The sequence below is a fragment of the Prunus avium genome, chromosome 3 (genome assembly GCF_965620075.1).
Source record: "Prunus avium chromosome 3, drPruAviu1.hap1.1, whole genome shotgun sequence".
NCBI classification, from domain to species: Eukaryota; Viridiplantae; Streptophyta; class Magnoliopsida; order Rosales; family Rosaceae; genus Prunus; species Prunus avium.
Genome location: NC_142286.1, coordinates 27,996,759 through 28,016,266, shown reverse-complemented (window position 1 = coordinate 28,016,266; position 19,508 = coordinate 27,996,759). Strand labels below are relative to the sequence as shown.

General features: G+C 39.9%; 2 non-coding genes across 2 annotated transcripts; one reads left to right on the top strand and one right to left on the bottom strand.

Annotated features, from left to right (window-relative positions):
- Positions 1-1,389: 1,389 nt before the first annotated feature.
- Positions 1,390-1,496, bottom strand: LOC148295867 (small nucleolar RNA R71). Its single transcript, XR_015834842.1, has one exon. It is a non-coding gene; the product is annotated as a small nucleolar RNA R71 (small nucleolar RNA).
- Positions 1,497-10,771: 9,275 nt separating this feature from the next.
- On the top strand, positions 10,772-10,878 carry LOC148295866 (small nucleolar RNA R71). The gene has a single exon (XR_015834832.1). It is a non-coding gene; the product is annotated as a small nucleolar RNA R71 (small nucleolar RNA).
- Positions 10,879-19,508: the final 8,630 nt, after the last annotated feature.

Genomic DNA, 19,508 nt, shown 5'->3' with positions numbered 1-19,508 from the left:
TGATTCATGTTCTTATTCATTATGCTTATAAGTTAACATGCTTGTTTGAATGATTGATCACCATTAGAACTTGTTTGTTAACTATCTTGGTTTGAATTAAGAGTATACACCATGCTTTAATTCGAATTGAACTATGAATAGGAAGAGTATGTATGGACATTCGACAACAGGGATTATATACATACTTGGTTGTTTAAAATGTTCTTCTATGCTTAATGGGTTCCTAATGCTTAATTTTAGGTTAGACAACAAATGATCAAATTAGGGAATTAGGAACACAAGGTTAGGACCAAACACCATGGCCTAATCATACTTTAGCTAGAATCAATCTTTGAATCTGAATTAGACTTGTTACTTGAATCTTTATAACCCAGAATTGAATTGTTATGGTGATTCGAATGCCCTAGTCTCAAAATCTGTTTTCCAACTCTTAAAACCACTCTTTGTTACATTTGTTTACTTGTTTTTGTTTGAAATTTCATTTTGCTTCTTTTGTTCAACAATCACAACCACTCTTGCTTTAAATTCTGTTTTAGATTTAACTTCCTAACTTCTTGAATTTGGTAATCTAAAGTACATAACTAATTTGAACTTCTCAGTCTTCGTGGGTACGACCTCGTACTTGTCTTGCTATACTACTAATTGCCCCGTACAATTGCGAGTTAACATATTATTAACAACAAATTTTGGCGCCGTTGCCGAGGACTGAACGAAAGTTCTTCCCTGGTTATGTGCCCAAGGTTACCCTATTCTTTTTAGTGTTTCTAATTAATCTAATTTTCTGTTTCAGGTAGTTTATGTCTAACAGGCCATTCCTTGAACAAGTGAGGTCTTCGTTCCAACGTTCTAGATCTTTGAACGCAGGACCATCATTGCAACCCAGACGAGTGACCTCTGAAATTCAGAATCGTCTAGAAAGGGAGTTGTCAACTGCAAAAGAGCAAGCTCTTGCTACATTTACAAGTCTTGCTCTCCACACTGAACTTCCTGGTTCTTCACTTTCAAATTCGGAAGCAAGTTCAGACCAAGAAGAAGAAGAAATGATGGCTGCCATTGAGTTCATGGGAGAACTTGATATCCCAACAATTCCAGCATCTCCTTCAAGCATTTTGCTGCCTTCCTGGATCTTCTCATCTTAATATGCTGCCTTCCTTTTATGGTTTACCTAATGAAGATCCATTAACCCATATAAAGGAGATTTTTAATGTTGTGAGTTCTTTTCCCTTGACAGGTGTGACAGAAGATCAACTTCGAATGAGAGTGTTTCCATACACTTTAAAGGATAAGGCGAAGTATTGGTTGAATTCTTTGAAGCCTGGTTCACTCACTACATGGTCTGCCATTCAAAAGAAGTTCCTGGAAAAATACTTCTCCACGCAAAAGACCGACATGCTTAGGGACAAGATCTTGTTATTTGCACAGCAAGATGATGAATCGTTTTGTGAAGCATGGGAGAGATTCAATGGGCTGCTCAACCAATGTCCTCATCATGGGATTCCATTGAAGCTTCAAATGCGTATGTTTTATAAAGGACTAACCCCTTCTAGTCATAATATAGTCACCAATTTTGCAGGTGGTTCTTTTAAAACCAAAACTCCAGAAGAAACGTACGAACTCTTTGAGGAGATAGCAATGGAGACCCAACATACGGATACAAGAGGTAAACGTGTTATTAGTGGTTCTAATGATGCTTCTAGTGTGCAGATTTCAAAACTAGAACAAAAGCTAGATGCTCTTCTTGCATTAAACTCAAGAAGCCCTCCGAAGGAAGTGTGTAGCATTTGTGAATCTCATGACCATGCTACCACAGCTTGTCCACTTGGGGCTGGATATCCAGAATTTGTGCAAGAGCAAGCTAAGTTGGTAAATTCCTACAACCAAGGTCCAAGAAATGATCCATACTCTCAAAGTTATAATCCAGGTTGGAGGAATCATCCAAACTTTTCATGGAGAAATACCCAGAATCAAGCAAATCCCCCTTCATTCCAAAGGCCACAACAATCATCATCATCATTGGAAGATATAGTGAAGCAGATGGCAATCAACCAATCCAATTTTCAGCAAACTAAACAAGCTGCCATCTCCAAATTGGAAGTCCAATTAGGCCAAATAGCTGCTGAAATAACTCAAAGAGTGCCTGGGAAATGGCCAAGCCAAACTGAGATCAATCCAAAGAACCCAGAAGCCAAGGCCATTCATGTGCTCAGATCAGGTAAGATCATTGATAATAATGATAATTCTAATCTTTCAAATGATGTTGTGATTGTAGAAGATAAAGACGAGGAGACCATGGCCACGGAAGGAGAACAACTCAAAACTTCTCAATCTGCTCCTAAGGCCAAATCAGATTCTCATAAATCCGATCAATTCCAATTGCATAAAAGGGATGACAAATTTGTGCCACCACATCTTCAAGAAGATAGATACGTGCCACCCGCTCCATATGTTCCACAGATTCCATTTCCAGGCCGTCTTAAGAAAGCAAAGCAAGATAAGGCTTTTAAAGAGATTTATGATATTTTGAGTAAAGTTAATATCAATTTTCCTTTGCTTGATCTTATTGAACAGATTCCTGCATATGGAAAATTCATCAAGGACTTGAAAACTCACAAGCTCAATTTCGCTCCAAATGAAGGAGTAAAGCTCGACCAGAATGTAAGTGCTGTGTTGCAAAGGAAGCTTCCACCAAAACTAGATGATCCTGGCAGCTTTGACATTCCCATTAACATTGGAGGCAAGAAGGTTGGAAGAGCCATGTTGGACTTGGGAGCAAGCATCAATGTTTTGCCATATTCAGTTTATCAAGAGCTTGGCTTAGAAGGGATGAAGAAGACTTCAATGCGACTTGAACTAGCTGATCATTCTATAAAATATCCAAAAGGTATTGTAGAAGATATTCTAGTTCAAGTTAATACACTAATTCTCCCTGCTGATTTTGTAGTGATGGACATGGAAGACAATCCAAATGGAGATCGTGTTGATCCCATTCTCCTAGGCAGGCCATTCATGGCCACTGCAGACACAATCATCAAAGTGAAAGATAGCACCCTCTCCATGACTGTTTTGGGTGAAACTGTTGAATTTAAAATGCTTAATGCTCTATCTCAACCTTCTATCTCTCTTGATTCTTGCTTTTCAATTGATGTTGTGGATCATGAGGTTTCTTCCAAAATTTTGCAGAGAAAGTCTAATGATGCTCTAGAAGCTGTCTTAACACAAGAAGAGGAAGATCTTTGTGAACCGGAGTTCCAAGAAGTGGTGGCTGCCTTAGAAGTGTTTCCGCCATACCCACCATCCTTTAGGCCACCAATCGAGCCTCTTGGACCATCATCCACGAAATTGGAGCCATCCATTGTCATCCCACCAAAGCTAGAACTTAAACCTCTTCCCAATAATCTTAAATATACATATTTGGGTGCTAACGAAACTCTCCCTGTTATAATTGCTGCAGGTCTCTCCTCACATGAAGAAGAGAGCTTAATTAAAGTTCTAAAAGAGCATAAAACAGCCATTGGGTGGACCATAGCAGACATCAAAGGAATTAGTCCAAGCATGTGCATGCACCGGATTTTAATGGAAGAAGACAGCAAACCATCTCGTGATGCCCAAAGGAGGCTAAATCCCAACATGAAAGAGGTGGTTAGAGCTGAAGTTTTAAAGCTACTCGATGTAGGAATCATCTACCCAATTTCAGATTCTAAGTGGGTGAGCCCTGTGCAAGTTGTTCCAAAGAAGTCCGGAATCACCGTTGTGAAGAATGAGAAGAATGAGCTAGTTCCTACACCAACTGTCACTGGTTGGAGAGTTTGCATTGATTACAGGAAGTTGAACACATCCACTAGAAAAGATCATTTCCCCTTACCTTTTATTGATCAAATGCTTGAACGTTTATCTGGCCATGCTTACTATTGTTTTCTTGATGGTTTTTTAGGTTATAATCAAATTCCCATTGCTCCGGAAGACCAAGAGAAAACCACATTCACATGCCCATTTGGTACGTTTGCTTATAGAAGGATGCCATTCGGTTTGTGCAATGCCCCAGCAACTTTCCAAAGATGCATGATGTCAATCTTTTCAGATATGGTGGAACGATTCATTGAGGTATTTATGGATGATTTTTCAGTTTTTGGTTCCTCTTTTGATAATTGTCTTCACCACTTGTCTCTAGTGCTTAAAAGATGCCAGGAAACAAATCTGATTTTGAATTGGGAGAAGTGTCACTTCATGGTGAGACAAGGCATTGTGCTAGGCCATGTGATTTCAAGCAAGGGAATCGAAGTGGATAAAGCCAAGATCGATCTCATCTCAAATCTTCCACCCCCTACCTCTGTTAAAGGAATTAGAAGCTTTCTAGGTCATGCTGGATTCTATAGAAGGTTCATCAAAAATTTCTCAAGCATTACAAGGCCATTGTGTAATCTCCTTGCTAAGGATGCTGTTTTTGAGTTTAATGAAGCTTGCATGGAAGCCTTTACTACCTTGAAGAGGGAGCTAACTTCAGCCCCTATTATCATAGCTCCGGATTGGTCTTTACCATTTGAAATAATGTGTGATGCCTCTGACTTTGCTATTGGTGCAGTTTTAGGTCAAAAGAAGAACAAGCTGCCCCATGTGATTCATTATGCTAGCCGGACCTTGAATGATGCTCAAATCAACTACTCCACAACAGAGAAGGAGTTGCTTGCTGTGGTTTTTGCTTTAGAAAAATTTCGTTCTTACCTTGTTGGTTCTAAAGTAATTGTTTATTCTGACCATGCAGCTCTTAGATACTTGCTCACTAAGAAGGATGCCAAACCACGCTTGATTAGATGGATTCTCTTGCTGCAAGAATTCGATTTGGAGATTCGAGATAAGAAGGGATGTGAGAATGTGGTAGCTGATCATTTGAGCAGAATTGTGGTTGAAGAAAAAGGAGCAGCTATGCTACCCTTGAATGAGACTTTCCCTGATGAACAACTATATGCTGCCCAAGTCAAAGAGCCATGGTATGCTGATTTTGTTAATTATCTTGCTTGTGGTGTTCTTAGAAATGATCTAACTTCTCAGGACAAGAAGAAGTTCTTTTCTATGGTGAAACATTATGTCTGGGATGAACCTTTCTTATTCAAGCATTGCCCGGATCAACTCATCAGAAGATGTGTTCCAGAAGAAGAGCAAGAAAGCATACTTAGGCATAGCCACGAATTGGCCTGTGGAGGTCACTTTGGAGCTAAGAAAACAGCACTTAAAATTCTGCAATCTGGTTTCTTTTGGCCCACTCTATTTAAAGATGCATTTAATTTTTGTGTTAAGTGTGATAGGTGCCAAAGGATGGGGAACATAAGTCGCAGGAATGAAATGCCATTGAATAACATACTTGTTGTGGAGCTCTTCGATGTGTGGGGTATTGATTTCATGGGACCATTCCCATCTTCCTTTGGTTATACTTACATACTTGTTGCTGTTGATTATGTGTCTAAATGGGTGGAAGCCATAGCCACCAAAACCAATGATTATAAGGTGGTGCTGAAGTTCTTGAAGGATAATATTTTCACAAGGTTTGGTACTCCAAGGGCTGTCATTAGTGATGGAGGCAGCCACTTCTGTAACAAGCCATTCGAAGCACTCATGAAGAAGTACAACATCACCCATCGAGTCTCTACACCATATCATCCGCAAACTTCTGGTCAAGTGGAAATAAGCAATAGAGAAATTAAGCACATCCTGGAGAAGGTGGTGAACAATACAAGGAAAGATTGGGCAGCTAAGCTCAATGATTCATTATGGGCTTATAGGATTGCATATAAGACTCCCATTGGAATGAGCCCTTATCGTCTTGTGTTTGGGAAAGCTTGTCACCTGCCAATGGAGCTTGAACACAATGCTTTTTGGGCCATCAAGAAGTTAAATTTTGATCTAGACAAGGCAGGCCATGCAAGAAAGTTTCAGCTCAATGAATTGGAAGAAATTAGACATGAGTCTTATGAGAATGCAAAGCTTTACAAAGAACGAACCAAGAGTTACCATGACAGAAACATTCAACAGAAAGAGTTCTCCAAAGGTATGTCAGTTCTTTTGTTTAACTCACGTTTGCGTCTCTTTTCAGGAAAATTGAAGTCTAGATGGCAAGGCCTATTCACCGTGGTCAATGTTTCTCCCTATTGACCACGGTGAATGGGCCTTGCCATCTAGACTTCAATTTTCCTGGAAAGAGACGCAAACGTGAGTTAAACAAAAGAACTGACATACCTTTGGAGAACTCTTTCCGTTGAATGTTTCTGTTATGGTAACTCTTGGTTCGTTCTTTGTAAAGCTTTGCATTCTCATAAGACTCATGTCTAATTTCTTCCAATTCATTGAGCTGAAACTTTCTTGCATGGCCTGCCTTGTCTAGATCAAAATTCAACTTCTTGATGGCCCAAAAAGCATTGTGTTCAAGCTCCATTGGCAGGTGACAAGCTTTCCCAAACACAAGACGATAAGGGCTCATTCCAATGGGAGTCTTATATGCAGTCCTATAAGCCCATAATGCATCATTGAGCTTGGCTGCCCAATCTTTCCTTGTATTGTTCACCACCTTCTCCAGGATGTGCTTAACTTCTCTATTGCTTATTTCCACTTGACCAGAAGTTTGCGGATGATATGGTGTAGAGACTCGATGGGTGATGTTGTACTTTTTCATGAGTGCTTCGAATGGCCTGTTACAGAAGTGGCTGCCTCCATCACTAATGACAGCCCTTGGAGTACCAAACCTTGTGAAAATATTATCCTTCAAGAACTTCAGCACCACCTTATAATCATTGGTTTTGGTGGCTATGGCTTCCACCCATTTAGACACATAATCAACAGCAACAAGTATGTAAGTATAACCAAAGGAAGATGGGAATGGTCCCATGAAATCAATACCCCACACATCGAAGAGCTCCACAACAAGTATGTTATTCAATGGCATTTCATTCCTGCGACTTATGTTCCCCATCCTTTGGCACCTATCACACTTAACACAAAAATTAAACGCATCTTTGAATAGAGTGGGCCAAAAGAAACCAGATTGCAGAATTTTAAGTGCTGTTTTCTTAGCTCCAAAGTGACCTCCACAGGCCAATTCGTGGCTATGCCTAAGTATGCTTTCTTGCTCTTCTTCTGGAACACATCTTCTGATGAGTTGATCCGGGCAATGCTTGAATAAGAAAGGTTCATCCCAGACATAATGTTTCACCATGGAAAAGAACTTCTTCTTGTCCTGAGAAGTTAGATCATTTCTAAGAACACCACAAGCAAGATAATTAACAAAATCAGCATACCATGGCTCTTTGACTTGGGCAGCATATAGTTGTTCATCAGGGAAAGTCTCATTCAAGGGTAGCATAGCTGCTCCTTTTTCTTCAACCACAATTCTGCTCAAATGATCAGCTACCACATTCTCACATCCCTTCTTATCTCGAATCTCCAAATCGAATTCTTGCAGCAAGAGAATCCATCTAATCAAGCGTGGTTTGGCATCCTTCTTAGTGAGCAAGTATCTAAGAGCTGCATGGTCAGAATAAACAATTACTTTAGAACCAACAAGGTAAGAACGAAATTTTTCTAAAGCAAAAACCACAGCAAGCAACTCCTTCTCTGTTGTGGAGTAGTTGATTTGAGCATCATTCAAGGTCCGGCTAGCATAATGAATCACATGGGGCAGCTTGTTCTTCTTTTGACCTAAAACTGCACCAATAGCAAAGTCAGAGGCATCACACATTATTTCAAATGGTAAAGACCAATCCGGAGCTATGATAATAGGGGCTGAAGTTAGCTCCCTCTTCAAGGTAGAAAAAGCTTCCATGCAAGCTTCATTAAACTCAAAAACAGCATCCTTAGCAAGGAGATTACACAATGGCCTTGTAATGCTTGAGAAATTTTTGATGAACCTTCTATAGAATCCAGCATGACCTAGAAAGCTTCTAATTCCTTTAACAGAGGTAGGGGTGGAAGATTTGAGATGAGATCGATCTTGGCTTTATCCACTTCGATTCCCTTGCTTGAAATCACATGGCCTAGTACAATGCCTTGTCTCACCATGAAGTGACACTTCTCCCAATTCAAAATCAGATTTGTTTCCTGGCATCTTTTAAGCACTAGAGACAAGTGGTGAAGACAATTATCAAAAGAGGAACCAAAAACTGAAAAATCATCCATAAATACCTCAATGAATCGTTCCACCATATCTGAAAAGATTGACATCATGCATCTTTGGAAAGTTGCTGGGGCATTGCACAAACCGAATGGCATCCTTCTATAAGCAAACGTACCAAATGGGCATGTGAATGTGGTTTTCTCTTGGTCTTCCGGAGCAATGGGAATTTGATTATAACCTGAAAAACCATCAAGAAAACAATAGTAAGCATGGACAGATAAACGTTCAAGCATTTGATCAATAAAAGGCAAGGGGAAATGATCTTTTCTAGTGGATGTGTTCAACTTCCTGTAATCAATGCAAACTCTCCAACCAGTGACAGTTGGTGTAGGAACTAGCTCATTCTTCTCATTCTTCACAACGGTGATTCCGGACTTCTTTGGAACAACTTGCACAGGGCTCACCCACTTAGAATCTGAAATTGGGTAGATGATTCCTACATCGAGTAGCTTTAAAACTTCAGCTCTAACCACCTCTTTCATGTTGGGATTTAGCCTCCTTTGGGCATCACGGGATGGTTTGCTGTCTTCTTCCATTAAAATCCGGTGCATGCACATGCTTGGACTAATTCCTTTGATGTCTGCTATGGTCCACCCAATGGCTGTTTTATGCTCTTTTAGAACTTTAATTAAGCTCTCTTCTTCATGTGAGGAGAGACCTGCAGCAATTATAACAGGGAGAGTTTCGTTAGCACCCAAATATGTATATTTAAGATTATTGGGAAGAGGTTTAAGTTCTAGCTTTGGTGGGATGACAATGGATGGCTCCAATTTCGTGGATGATGGTCCAAGAGGCTCGATTGGTGGCCTAAAGGATGGTGGGTATGGCGGAAACACTTCTAAGGCAGCCACCACTTCTTGGAACTCCGGTTCACAAAGATCTTCCTCTTCTTGTGTTAAGACAGCTTCTAGAGCATCATTAGACTTTCTCTGCAAAATTTTGGAAGAAACCTCATGATCCACAACATCAATTGAAAAGCAAGAATCAAGAGAGATAGAAGGTTGAGATAGAGCATTAAGCATTTTAAATTCAACAGTTTCACCCAAAACAGTCATGGAGAGGGTGCTATCTTTCACTTTGATGATTGTGTCTGCAGTGGCCATGAATGGCCTGCCTAGGAGAATGGGATCAACACGATCTCCATTTGGATTGTCTTCCATGTCCATCACTACAAAATCAGCAGGGAGAATTAGTGTATTAACTTGAACTAGAATATCTTCTACAATACCTTTTGGATATTTTATAGAATGATCAGCTAGTTCAAGTCGCATTGAAGTCTTCTTCATCCCTTCTAAGCCAAGCTCTTGATAAACTGAATATGGCAAAACATTGATGCTTGCTCCCAAGTCCAACATGGCTCTTCCAACCTTCTTGCCTCCAATGTTAATGGGAATGTCAAAGCTGCCAGGATCATCTAGTTTTGGTGGAAGCTTCCTTTGCAACACAGCACTTACATTCTGGTCGAGCTTTACTCCTTCATTTGGAGCGAAATTGAGCTTGTGAGTTTTCAAGTCCTTGATGAATTTTCCATATGCAGGAATCTGTTCAATAAGATCAAGCAAAGGCAAATTGATATTAACTTTACTCAAAATATCATAAATCTCTTTAAAAGCCTTATCTTGCTTTGCTTTCTTAAGACGGCCTGGAAATGGAATCTGTGGAACATATGGAGCGGGTGGCACGTATCTATCTTCTTGAAGATGTGGTGGCACAAATTTGTCATCCCTTTTATGCAATTGGAATTGATCGGATTTCTGAGAATCTGATTTGGCCTTAGGAGCAGATTGAGAAGTTTTGAGTTGTTCTCCTTCCGTGGCCATGGTCTCCTCGTCTTTATCTTCTACAATCACAACATCATTTGAAAGATTAGAATTATCATTATTATCAATGATCTTACCTGATCTGAGCACATGAATGGCCTTGGCTTCTGGGTTCTTTGGATTGATCTCAGTTTGGCTTGGCCATTTCCCAGGCACTCTTTGAGTTATTTCAGCAGCTATTTGGCCTAATTGGACTTCCAATTTGGAGATGGCAGCTTGTGTAGTTTGCTGAAAATTGGATTGGTTGATTGCCATCTGCTTCACTATATCTTCCAATGATGATGATGATTGTTGTGGCCTTTGGAATGAAGGGGGATTTGCTTGATTCTGGGTATTTCTCCATGAAAAGTTTGGATGATTCCTCCAACCTGGATTATAACTTTGAGAGTATGGATCATTTCTTGGACCTTGGTTGTAGGAATTTACCAACTTAGCTTGCTCTTGCACAAATTCTGGATATCCAGCCCCAAGTGGACAAGCTGTGGTAGCATGGTCATGAGATTCACAAATGCTACACACTTCCTTCGGAGGGCTTCTTGAGTTTAATGCAAGAAGAGCATCTAGCTTTTGTTCCAGTTTTGAAATCTGCATACTAGAAGCATCATTAGAACCACTAATAACACGTTTACCTCTTGTATCCGTATGTTGGGTCTCCATTGCTATCTCCTCAAAGAGTTCGTACGTTTCTTCTGGAGTTTTGGTTTTAAAAGAACCACCTGCAAAATTGGTGACTATATTATGACTAGAAGGGGTTAGTCCTTTATAAAACATACGCATTTGAAGCTTCAATGGAATCCCATGATGAGGACATTGGTTGAGCAGCCCATTGAATCTCTCCCATGCTTCACAAAACGATTCATCATCTTGCTGTGCAAATAACAAGATCTTATCCCTAAGCATGTCGGTCTTTTGCGTGGAGAAGTATTTTTCCAGGAACTTCTTTTGAATGGCAGACCATGTAGTGAGTGAACCAGGCTTCAAAGAATTCAACCAATACTTCGCCTTATCCTTTAAAGTGTATGGAAACACTCTCATTCGAAGTTGATCTTCTGTCACACCTGTCAAGGGAAAAGAACTCACAACATTAAAAATATCCTTTATATGGGTTAATGGATCTTCATTAGGTAAACCATAAAAGGAAGGCAGCATATTAAGATGAGAAGTTTAAGCTCATAATTTCGAGCTACAGTGGGCAGCAAAATGCTTGAAGGAGATGCTGGAATTGTTGGGATATCAAGTTCTCCCATGAACTCAATGGCAGCCATCATTTCTTCTTCTTCTTGGTCTGAACTTGCTTCCGAATTTGAAAGTGAAGAACCAGGCAGTTCAGTGTGGAGAGCAAGACTTGTAAATGTAGCAAGAGCTTGCTCTTTTGCAGTTGACAACTCCCTTTCTAGACGATTCTGAATTTCAGAGGTCACTCGTCTGGGTTGCAATGATGGTCCTGCGTTCAAAGATCTAGAACATTGGAACGAAGACCTCACTTGTTCAAGTAATGGCTTTTTTAGACATAAACTAGCTGAAACAAAAAATTAGATTAATTAGAAACACTAAAAAGAATAGGGTAACCTTGGGCACATAACCAGGGAAGAACTTTCGTTCAGTCCCCGGCAACGGCGCCAAAATTTGTTGTTAATATTATGTTAACTCGCAATTGTACGGGGCAATTAGTAGTATAGCAAGACAAGTACGAGGTCGTACCCACGAAGACTGAGAAGTTAAAACTAGTTATGTACTTAGATTCCCAAATTCAAGAAAGTAGGAGGTTATGTCTAAAACAGAATTTAAAACAAGAGTGGTTGTGATTGTTGAACAAAAGAAGCAAAATGAAATTTCAAACAAAAACAAGTAAACAAATGTAACAAAGAGTGGTTTTAAGAGTTGGAAAACAGATTTTGACACTAGGGCATTCGAATCACCATAACAATTCAATTCTGGGTTATAAAGATTCAAGTAACAAGTCTAATTCAGATTCAAAGATTGATTCTAGCTAAAGTATGATTAGGCCATGGTGTTTGGTCCTAACCTTGTGTTCCTAATTCCCTAATTTGATCATTTGTTGTCTAACCTAAAATTAAGCATTAGGAACCCATTAAGCATAGAAGAACATTTTAAACAACCAAGTATGTATCTAATTCCTGTTGTCGAATGTCCATACATACTCTTCCTATTCATAGTTCAATTCGAATTAAAGCATGGTTTATACTCTTAATTCAAACCAAGATAGTTAACAAACAAGTTCTAATGGTGATCAATCATTCAAACAAGCATGTTAACTTATAAGCATAATGAATAAGAACATGAATCATGAATCAAACTTGAAACTCCAAACTTATAAACCCAGAATATTCATGTTAGGTTACATCGAAGCCCTAGTTATGGATTTAGCTACTCATAATGGAAAAGAGACTTGAACAGAAATGAGAAAACATAATGAATGCAATAAGAGTAGAAAAACCCTTTTTCTGAAGTTCTTGTGGTGTCCAAGGCTTCTCCAAGTGCTTCTCCACTTCTAATGCTTCTCCAAGAGCTTCCCCACTTCTCGAAAGATGATGAAGGATATGGAGGTGATTTGGGATGAGTTTGAGTGAGTGGTGATGGCTAAGGAAGATGAAATTCGTAGGGAAATGGAAGAGAGGTTTGCTGGAGTTGTTTTGGTGATTGTTGGAGTGTTTGGGATTTTGAGAGTGTTTGAGGATGGTTGGAGTGAATTGTGGGGTTGTGAATCCTAGGATTTGTTGTGTCTTGAATGTGGAATGGATGTGGTATTTATAGGGAGAGGGGAGTGATAAATCTGAATTCAATATGGCTAATGCATACAACACTTGCATTATAAAAGATGAATTGGTTGATGCACTTCACTAATGCATACAACACTTGCATTATAAAATCTGAATTGGTTGATGCACTTCACCAATAGATCCCACCAGCAGCCCTAGCTCATCTTCATGTCACCATGACCAAGCTTCCAACTAGAAATGATAGCTCATACCTAGCTCACCATGACCAAGCATCCAACCAGCACATGCTGAGGTCAGCATGACCAGCAACTTCAAGGGCTTACAACTTGGGCTTCTCTTAATCAAATTATGACTTTAAGCACTCGAAATTGAAGTTCAGAATGTCTTCTTTCCAGCCATATGTTATTTGGGCCAATCCAAGGTCGGAGGAAGAAGTTAAGGCCGAAACAAATTGCTAACTCATTTTCCGCGCTGATAAGATCCATCCTGAGCATGGTTCTGTGTTTGCTAGGGAACGGACTCCAGATTTATCCAATGAGGCTGAATTTTGGATATGTTATAGTACACACCCATTGGAACAACTTTCATGAAGAATGCTGCCTCATCCGAGCTGTGTAGGTTGCTGAAACAAAGCTTGCAATATGACCTACGGAACTGGACTGGCAGGGGGCTGTAGCCAAAATGAGTTTGTCTTTTAAGCTCTTCATCCCTTTATTCAAATCAGGCTTTAACATACATGGATTATATCATTTCATATCCAAAGCCATCACTGTTACCTAAAGCTGAAAGATAAACACAAAAAGGATTAAAAGCACAAGTTTAACTCAAAAACATAACCAAATCATAAGCTAGAAGGGTACAAAATGATATACAATTATGAACCGATCACCAATGAGCATGCGTTTCGAGAGAGTGGTTTGGGGAAATGGTTTTGTATGAGATGGATATTGGGATATCTTTATGAGATAAGGATTTCACCGTGGTTTTGACATGGCTATATATATATATATCAGTTATTCTCTTATACGGATGTCCGCACGTTATTATCGTGCGGATCCTATTGTAAACAGGCAGGAAAACAGAGATGGGTAATACAAAATACACGGCGTCCGCATGATAATAACGTCCGGATGTCCGCATAAGAGAATTTCTGTATATATATATTGTTTTGAGTGCATGTTTTCTGCATCTTTTTCCAAACGGTATAGGGTTACTATATGTTGTTTTCAACTAACGAAACTTTGTTTTTGTCCACTCACACGTTTTCTGTTTTGCACCCCTCCAGGTAGTAGATCGTCTTGAAATCGAACGGCTGTAGCATGTTTTGAACTCCGAGCAGAGCTTATGTAGGATAACTTTTAAATCGTTTCTCTTCTGTTGAACTTTATTTTTCGTTTGTAAACTGAACTCTGTTAGATATGCTCTGATGTTGCCCATACTAGGGTTGTTTGTAAGGCCGAAGGCCATTGATGTTAACTGCATGATATTATCTTGTGCATGCTGCCTGTTGAGATGTATAACTATGTTTTTAATAGGTTGATAATTTTGGGAATGTCCTTTTTTCAAGGGAGACTCTACCGAAATTTCAGCAGAAAGTCTCGTTTCTTTTAGTAAGTGGGCCCGGTACCAATACGATGTCGCAAAGGGCGAGAGAAGATAAGAAGCATCCAATCAAGCATTAAATGATGGTAGTTGAAATTATTGCCCCAAAGCTGACAGAGGTCGCTTCCTCTGGCATTTTAAGGCTCTGCTTGAGCCCAAGTTGCCCATGTAAGCCTCACAAGGCCCTTTTGATAGGCAAAGGCCCATGGACAAGCTAGTCCAATATGGGTCCAAATGCCTGCCTGATCTAAGCCTAGATTAGATAAGGCTTAGGGGATAAGCCTAACATGACTTATCCTTAGGCAACACGCCACTAAAAGATCAACCCAAATCTTGGGTATATCCTCATTAACTACAATAGCAGTAATTGAGAAGATTAAGCTCCACCACTTTGGGTAAATATCTCACACGTCCCAAGTCAAATGGGTAATTGATTGGACATGCACATCAAGGAGTCATGGCATCCACCACTTAGTGTCAAACATGTAGCCTCCAACGATGGTAAATAAGCCACTAATGGGACAAATTTAACCCACCTCCATTTGTGGGAGAAGGCAACTATTCCTTGAACTAAGAAACTCTAACTCTTTCTCTGTTTAACAGTGCTAACTTAGGCATAGGAGGCCCTATGTCTCACACCACACCAATGTGCTTGAGGACTTACGATTGTCTCTCTTTTCTTAGTTTTCAAGGAACAAGAGTCCTTTCTCAAGGCTAATGAATTCATTCCTCACAATAATAGTGCACTATATCTGAAGGGACTTAAGCTCACAACCAACTTCCAAACCTTTCCAAAAACTTGTAACTCACTTGAAGTATCTATGTCATAACCATACTAAAGACATAGATTATATGGTGCATAGTTGTGATACATAACCATACTAAAGACAACAGATGTGTAACCTTAAGTATGCAAGCACATAACTAAGATTTTAGCCAAAATTATTTGTAAGCAAATAAAATTTATATTTCATGCAATTATAGATAGGGAGCATTTTTGCTCACCACTTTAACCCAATATGTACCCTCACCACCCTTCTTATAACTTGACACATGTCCATACTTGTAACCATAGTTAACTCTTTAATTTTAAATATTTGAAGAATTTAAAATTACAAAATAAAGTAAAATAATAATTAAATAACATTTATAAAATAAAAAACTCTCTCCTTCTCTCTCCCCTCTTCCCGATGAGACCCACCCCCACCCCACAACCAGTCGCCCAACCCTAGCCTCCACATTCCCTTGCAGCAACCCCAACCACCTCCCGACCTTGTTCAACCTCAACCACGCACCCCAGCACAACCACCACCCACACCAATAAGATCCGATTGGGGTTCGTCGACGACCCCATGACTGGAGCCATTGGAGTAGAACCATCAGGAGACTCGATTTGACCGAATTCAGAGCGTCCATGAACCATTGGTGCTCCTACTTGGTCTCGTTGGATCCAAAGCTAATAGGAGGGTTGTTGCTAAGAGGGAAGAGGAAGAGCCTAAGCCTTGCAGGCTTAGCAAAAGCGCAGTAGAGCAAACCGTACTCGATCATCATGTGGTCGAGATCCTCATCGTTGGTGACAAAGATGAGGGCATCGAGATCTTCGTCGGGGAGCTGGTAAGTAGATGATGTCGTTTGGGGTGTCACAAAGGGAGGCGAGCTTGGAGGTGAAAGTGGAGAGCTTGATATTGCGATCTACAGCGAGGATTTTAGTGTCACCGCCAGACGTATGCGAGCTGGTGGTCATGCGGTTGGGGCTAGTAAGGGTAGGGTAGGCCTCATCGGGAAGGGGTAGAGCGAAGGAGAGAGAAATGTATTGAGGATGGTGATGGTACACATTGGGTTAAAGTGAGAGGGAAGGGATAGACATGTGTCAAGTTATAAGGAGAGTGGTGATGGTACACATTGGGTTAAAGTGGTGAACAAAAATGCTCCTTTATAGATAAGGCATCTGCAAAATTTACTAAAAAAGTAGTTAGAAAGGTATTATAATCATGAAGAAAAATTATAGCCATAATACCAACCATGCATTAAGAATTATAGCAACTTTACTCCTCTTTTTTTTTTTTTTTTTTTTGAGAAAGAGAATTCATTCATCGAACCAAAGACGTACAAAGAACGACATGATACAGTGGCCTCATTAAAACCTTCCTAAGACAACCTCATTAGACAAACCCCAAGGGAGGAAAGAGTACCACATATGTCATGGACTAACAAGATAATCCGATTTAGATCACTTTGGACCATTATAATAAAAGAACAAATCAAAAACGAAAACTAACATATAGACCTCTGGCGAGAACCGCAACTGTATACCAACACAGTAGACCCACATGAGAGGACCGCAGAACATCCCAACTGTCAAAAGAAGCCTTCTATAAGCAAAATCATAGCCCTTTGACACCCACACAAACTGCAAGGCATAACATAGTAGAAACCAGGAAATAACACGCAAAATGAACACATAAACAACAACAAAAGGACCCCTGAAAAGCACTCCACTTCAACTTAGAACCAGACAAAGAAAACCTCATATGACCAAGCATAGTTCTTTGGTCGGCGCAGAGTAGAGAAGAGCACTACATCCCAACAACTACCACTAGCATCGCTGTTGACACTGCCGTTGAAACAGAGACAAAATATCAGCCACCAGATATCTCAACTCTCTCGAGGAGAGACACAATCCAGCCTCACCACATAAGCAACAATAAAAGGACCCTTGAGAAGCATTCCACTTCAACTCAGAACCGGACAAAGAAAACCTCATATGACCAAGCATAGTTTTTTGTTCAGCGCAGAGTAAAGAAGAGCACCACATCCTAACAATTACCACCAGCATCGCTACTACCGCCGCCGTTGAAACTGAGACAAAACATCAACCACCAGGTATCAGAACTTTCTTAAGGAGAGACACAATCCAGCGTCACTGATGTCGCCACCGTCGAGACAAAGGCAACACCAACCACCTAGAACACTACAAAAACAATCAAACAAAACAAATAGACAAATAGACCTAGATCCAAACAGATCGAGACTATCTGAGGAGGGGAAGGGGATGAGAAAAGGGGATAAGAGGAAGGGAAAAGATGGGAGAAAAGAATGGGAGATGAGGGGAGGAAGGGGAAGATGGGCGGAGGAGGGGGGGGTGTCTGCCCCTCCCCCCTTAGCTTCCTTGCAGTTGATTGTCGTCAAGGAGAAAGAGGACCATAGTGCGGCTAAGGTTTTAAACATGCAGTTTTGAAATCCCCCCTTAGCTAATTGCTTCGTATTGTTAGCTTGGGGTGTCTGTCACTCAGGATAGATTTTCCCTTTTGCGTTTTCCCCTTTTGTGTTTTCTTGGTTGGTCTTTGACCTTGTTGTTAGCAACTTTACTACTTATTATCTCCTTAATTTAAGACTAATGCAAATATGGGCCACCTCAGTGACCTAATACAAAAGAAAATTTAAACCCCACAGACCAAGCCGAAAACCAAAATACTCCATTTATGATATCCTTATTAGTAAAGAATTTTATCACTAATACTTTTCTTTTCTTTTTTTGCATAATACATGCTACCAAACGAGGAAAAAGGCAAAAAAAAAAAGTACTCCAAACTCTATACACATGTGAAAAAATTTAGGTTTTGTTTGGTTATGTGTAAGGTGTGAAGTAGATAGTGGGACCTGTATTTTGCATGTCTAATTATGTATTATTTTTGGGTAATGATTTCCCCACTTTAATTTTATCCACTTACACTCCTGTTTTAGTTATAAAATGGAGTGTAAGTGGATAAAATTAGAGTGGGAAAATCACCACTCTTCTTGTTTTGTAAGGTGTGAAGTAGATAGTGGGATCTGTTTATAAAGAATCAAAATTGGCCTCATTAAACCTTGAAAGAAAATAAACAAACAAAAGTGAACCTGTAAAATACCTGACCGGGCTGTGCTGCCATATACTACAGCCTCACAAAAGAATGCCTCCATGACGAGGACCCATTATCTATCCAGCCTCATTTAGCACTAGGAGGTGGAAATGGGACAAAATATGTGAAGTCACTGTCAGATATCTATCCAATTCAAGATAAGAAACTTTTTTAGCACTAGAAGGAAAAGAAGACAAACAAAACCAATATTCAATCAATTAAACCAAAAGTTACAATAACCTCTCGCATTTTTCCCTGCACCATGAAAATCCAATCCAACATCAACGCCGACACTGATTCCTTCTGGACTTGGAAGCCAAGCCCTTTCAACGAGAAGCAGCAGAACGAAAATCGATTCTCCATCGCTGAAATTTTCCAGAGCAGCCAAAAAGCAGAGAGAAAGTTGTTGCTGGGGCCTGGAGCTGGAGCTGGAATTGGGTGCGGTGCTGGAGTAGGGTTTGGACTAGTTGGAGGGATAGGATATGGTGCTTGGCCATTCAACCAAGTAAAGCTGGTGTTTGGAGTTGGGGTGGGTTGTGGGATCGGGTTCGGATTCGGGTTTGGACAAGGAGTTGGGTATGGAGTTAGCTCCGACTCTCTGGAGTCTTATGTATCCAAGGAGAGTTCAGATTCCAACCAAGGGATTCAAGTGTATCAGAGATATTGATTTTACAAATTCTTTGAGCTCAATTTTAAATTTTGGATTTGTGGTTGTTTAATTAACTCCATGCCATTCACATTATTATGTCATATGTTCATATTCACGCTCAACCAATATTGTCACTTATTCTTTAACAATGGTTGGAGCAAAATAAATTAGTGAAATCATATCTCACAATGAGCATGAACCAAAACGTTTATCAATGCACAAAAGGCACAAATTGGAAATTTTATTTGGTTTTTGTAACACCCAATAATATACCCTAGATCTATAAAAATATCAACACTCATATTATAACACGTAAATTAATTTCGGGCTGTATCCAAAATTATTGCCAACTCGACTACCCTTAGCCCTTAGTTTTAGAGTCTAGATACAAATTACACATAGTATGGATCCAAAAGCAACCTCATTGGGCAAAACTTTTGAAATTTTGGTTACGAATAGGCCCAATGCCAATAGAAGGGCTAGAGAGAGCATTTGGAACACATGAATGAACCAAAACCAACTTAACCAGATGAAACAAAAACAGTTGCCTTAGAAACCTACTTTATGGTAAGAAATTAATTGGCTGAGTTCACACATAGCAATCTTGATAAGAAATAATAAATTCTAGCATATATAGAA